Source organism: Strongylocentrotus purpuratus, unplaced genomic scaffold (genome assembly GCF_000002235.5).
Source record: "Strongylocentrotus purpuratus isolate Spur 01 unplaced genomic scaffold, Spur_5.0 spur5_scaffold_20, whole genome shotgun sequence".
Taxonomy (NCBI): Eukaryota; Metazoa; Echinodermata; class Echinoidea; order Camarodonta; family Strongylocentrotidae; genus Strongylocentrotus; species Strongylocentrotus purpuratus.
In genome coordinates, this window is record NW_022145606.1 from 50,385,473 (window position 1) to 50,391,313 (window position 5,841).

Genomic DNA, 5,841 nt, shown 5'->3' on the forward strand with positions numbered 1-5,841 from the left:
CTGTTTGTCAATTAATACCCGCTATCCCTGTCAATGCCCCCACCCGCTTTCAAAATGTTGTTACAAACCCATCACTTCAAACTTCTCTTTCATCTTATTTCCATTCGATTACCTCTAATTTGATGAAGTCACAATGACAACCGTTTAGATTTTGAAGACATGCTTTGGGCATAAAACCAATAAAGAAAATAAATCTATATTCAACTGCTAAATCTGATCAATGTCTTGTAGAATATTCCAAAATTAAAGGGTAATACATACGTGTAAACATGCATTGTTAATGTGTTCACAAAAATATATGTATACGAAATTGTCAGTTTACTATATTCTGGGTAAAGATTGACAGTGCGTTTTCATAATCATCTTTTTGTTCTTAATAACAAACTGTCTATGAATATCCATGGTTTCCAATAGTACTAAGTATAGAGTACCAAAGTGGGAACGTCATATTCGCTTGTCGTTTAGGTTACTGGTTCTTAACAACAGTCAGAGCCTGCGCATGAGGTTCACCGTAAATCATTCAAGCTTCCTGCTGGAGCAGAATTCAGTGGTTCTCGTTGGGGGTGATCACCTCACCATCGTTTGGAACCAACAACCCTGACAACTTTCCTATTATGACGTCATACTTTGATACTCTATGCTCCAGCTATTTGCATGACTGTGTAAATATGAATGGTCTCCTGATACATGTTACCCATAATAGAAAACTAAAGTTATTTCATTGTACAGCATTTTTATTTTGTATTATCTTCCACACATCAGAGATAGCAAAAAAATAAAATCAACAAACAAGAGATAAAGTCAGGCAACAATATAAATGATTTTGTACACTCCACAGAATAACTAAAGAATCCCCTCCCCCATTCCCTCATGAATTAAGAATACATGAAACACAGAACAACTATAGCATTTCAATTGGCAAAGAAGATTTTAGTGCTTGCAAGTAGTTGTATGCTGTCCGGGATACCATATGATACAGTGATCTTCATATTGTGAGTGAGTGAGATGAAGAAGAAATACCCCAAAACCTATTTCATTATTATAAAATCTCTTCCATCACCCTACACGACAAAGATTAACATATCTCATATAATAATTAACAACCAACAAAGTCAAATCTTACAAATACTTTGAATAAAGCTGACATGTACATTTCATGAGCATACTTGTAATGTAAATAATTACTTGACACATGTTGATAACATACCCTCGCTAAACAATACATTGTAATCCACCATCATTATCGTCATCCCCATCCTCATGAACTTGCATCATTGTTATATTATGTGCTGCAATACTTCTTTGATTTAAACGTGTATTCATCAATATGTATCAAAGCAAATGAACAAATCAACTATTTAAATGTTACAAGTAATTAGTATAATCTCCCTATAATCTCCATGTGGTATTGTCTTCCCTAATTTCCACTGTCTGAAAATCGTTCGTAGCAGTTCGTAATGGCATTTGTGACCGAGGCTTAACATGTATAATATCATTCGACTATCTTTTTGTATCGAGCTACATATCCAAAAATTGATATTTCCCATAGCAACATTATGACATAAACAGTGTTAAATCTTACAAATACTAGGTATTATACGTACATATCATGAGTATACTTATAATATGAATAAAATGATACATTTTGCAACCTACTTAATTATCACATTATTCAATATATACTTATTGGATACATATAAATCAACATGTCACATACCAAAACGAAAAATCAACAAATTGAATGTTACTAATACTTAGTATAGTGCAGCTATGTACAGGTTGTGAGTGTAAGTGGGATGATAACACTGTAACTTATTACATTATTTTAGCATCTCTTCTATCAAACTAGATAAGGAGACTATGCAACCTATCAAATATACTGGTTGGATACATCATATTAACATGTCATATATCCAAATGACAAATCAACAAATTGAATCATACACATACTCAGTATAACGCAGTATCTGTTCTATTAAACAACATATCAAAGATTAACATATCTCACATAATGATAACATCAACAGTGTTGTACCTTAAAAATACTGGGTATTTGTTGCTATGAACATATAATGAACATATTTACAATGTAAGTATTTTCTTGATAGATAATGGGACCTTGCCCTATATAGTTGGTATACTATTTATTCAATGATATATACATTTTGGATACATAAATATATTCAAATGTATCTAAGCAAAAAGTCGGTATTATACAGGTATTTACACATGGTGAGTGTGTAAGATAACAAGAGTCCAACTTATTTCAATGTTATTTCATTTGTCTCGGCAAAAGAATTACATGTCAAATGTTTGAATAACGAGCGAAATTCCAAAATCAACAGTGTTGAATCTTAGAAATACTGGGTATTATACTGCTATGTACATATTATGAGCTTAATTGTAATGTGAATAATTTGTGATAGATAACGAGACTTTGCAACCTATTTAATTGTTGTATAAGTCATTCCATTAAATGTACTTGTGGAATACATTATGGCCATACGTCATAGCAACAATAACAAAATCAACAAATCGAACGTTGCAGAAACTTAGTATTTTGCAGCGTTAAATGACAAAAATATGCACCTTATTTCATTTGTTTAGCTTCGGCAAACTACATATACAGGAAACAATGACCTAGATCAACATGTAGCAGAGAAAAAATGAAAAATGAAAAATGTCTTAATTTGAATCTTCTTTGATCTTGGTATAATGCACGAATAAACATATGTTATGAGCTCATGTATTGTAAAACGTATCTTGACAGATAAGAGAAAAATGCACTGTTTAGCATTTTTATATATAGTATTTTAATAACGGTTTTACTTCTATTTTTCCTAAATCCACTATGATTTGAATTCCATTATTTCATCTTTGTGTTTTCTCTTGTGCTTTGTAATTTATAAATCATTGCGCAAACCGGTTTGAACCTGAAGAGGTTCATTGACCTGGTTAATGTTATTGTACTTGTGCAAATTAGTGTTTTGATATACGTTTCTCCAAAATAAAGAAAGATTGACACAAATTCATTTACCTGACAATACTTTATCCTGTATATTATATAATCATGTATAATCTAGGCACATGTTATAACACACATATTTAGATTTACATGTAATTGTCGGGATGCTAGTGATGACAGTTATGTCATATGATTATGTTCATACGTGTGTATATAAATTGTAATCAAAGAGGATTAGATTTAGAGGGTAAATCTGTTTTTGAAAACGAGAATGTTGTCTCCATCGCAAGCAAACAGTTTCCCTGATGGCGTCATCACCAAGTGAGATACTATAATGTGACCGTCCCTGTCGTCCGGTGAGTCTAGTTCTGTTGATAGAGGGAATGATGCTACTCTTCTCTTCTTCATATCACCCCCACTCATCACCTGATCAATCACACACGTCTTGTACTCATCATCGGATGTCACGACGTAGAGGTCGTCTGTCATAGGATCGATGCAGGCGTTCAGGATTTCATTACTGTGAGAGATTTCCCTTTGAGCACGGCCCTGCCTGTCGACGATGAACAATATGTCATCTGGTTGTGAGGAATGTAAGGGTTGAGTGATGATGTGACCTGATGATAGCACACCGCGCATCATTATATTTTCTGTACATGTGATGGTATTCATGATCTTACAATCAGATGGGTTGATGACGTATATCTTAGACTGATCTCCCTCAGCAGCGATGATCATCCCATCCTGGTCAACAGCTACATTCACCCCTGTGGAATCGTCCGTTGTGTTTCTTGGTATTGTGACGTCTTTGATGTGCTTCCATTGTCTGTCATACACACTGATGCATCCAGTCAAACTGTCCCCTGTACACCCTCTATACACTTTACCGCATACTACATTGTCATCATTCAGCAATGCACAGGAGAGAACCCCTGATGTATCACTGCCGGTTATCACTCTCTGACTGTGTTTAGTGTTCATATCTAACATGTATGTATGGTGGCTACGGGTTATATCATATGTGATAATCATATTGCAATCATCTATGCATCCTACAATGGCCGGCGATATGATTTCATCAGTGATATTGATTGTATCAATGAGCTTCCACTCCCCATCATACCCATCAATCCTCCCATCATACTTCTCTCTCCCAGCACCCTTCATAAACCTCACACCTGATATGATGCCAGTGATTTGTTCCACATCACCAGCATTCAGTGGCTTCTTTAATTCATCACTCACTGATGCGTTCACATCTTTGATGGCATGTGTATCATCTTTGAGTACTGTGTCAATTGTCTGTATTGTAGTCTCTGTGGTTTTTGTGTTATCTTGCCAATAATTTTCCAGCTGTCCAATCTTTCTCTCTTTCTCTTCAGCGATGTTCTTAATGTCGGTTTGAAGACCATGTTGTTTATTGTCAATGGGTTTTCGTCTTTTATCTGCATTTGTACGGTTTAGTTTTAGTTGTTTTTCTCTCTCTTCATCGTTCTTTCGAATCTTCTCGTTGATCTTCAGAATCTCCTCTTGAAGTTTCAGATTTTTTTTATCAGTCTCCTGGTTGATTGTTGCAGCATCCTCTTTCTCTATGTCTTTTTCTGTTTGGATCGCCTCGTTGATTACCAAATTAACTTCATCTTTCAAAGCTTGTAGATGGGTGTCGGTGTCTTTCCTACACTGGTGAATCTGATCTCCATAATCTCGACAAAGCTTTAATTTGTCCTTTGCTATTTCTTTTAGGGTCACTAGTCTCTCAATACTTTTCATGATCGCGCCCTCTATTTCCTGTTGCACGCAAGGCTGCTGATGATCTATATGTGCGCATGAATAACACAGTGATACATGGTGTGTTTTACAATACAGTTTGATTTCTTCATCATGCTTCTTACAATAAAGATTGGGCCCAGCCTTTCTTGCTTTTCCGATGCATCCACCTTTTGAGGCGCAGTCATCGCAGAGTTTCTTCTTCTCCTTAACGTAGTACGTCACATCTGTCATTGCCTCACAGTTCTCTCCTTCACAGATGTCTTCTGCAGAGCTGAAGTTAGCCGCCATCCCGGATCAGAGTATTGACCTGTATAAAGAACAATTATCAACAAAGAGAGTAGTACTAGTAGTAGTTGACTTTATTGGATAACTTGTTTAGCACACGGCTAATCTGCCACAAGGTCCATAGAGAGAGAGAGAGAGAGAGAGAGAGAGAGACAGAGAGAGAGAGACAGAGAGAAAGAGGCGGGGCGGGGGAGGGTTGGGCGGGATTAGGAGGGAAAGACAGAGGGTGAAGGAAGGGACAGAGACGGATAGAGGAAAGAGAGCGCAGTAAAAGAGAAGTACCGAGCGAGAGGAAGAGAATACAATATATTTAATACAATTACTTACATTACAAAAAATTACTTATTCACATTTAAAATCAGATGAATATTAATGGATGGTAACGTAATATTTCCCTTCTGCAAAATTGCCTTGTAATCACTTTATTAAGATAATTTACTGTTTTTCGCATTCATTTATACAAACAATAATTGTGTGGTCTTGAATCTGTAACGACCGTTAATAATGAAATTTACATTAAACTAATTGTTTATTTCAGTCTAATTGTTCATAATGTAACCGTATTATACCAAAAGAAAATGTACTCTCCACAAAATTATCTTGACTTGAAAAAACGAATTCAAATATCTATTGATATATTTTGCATGAATCATTACAATTAACAAGTAATGATAGTTCATGCGAAATCGACATGTTGATCATATTGTTTACGTAGGTATAGGAATGTGTGCGCGATAATAGAGCAGTCTCTTTTTGCAGTGATATTAACAAGTGGCCAAGACATGTGGGGCAATGTATGCAACGCTTTATAAATGCAAGGA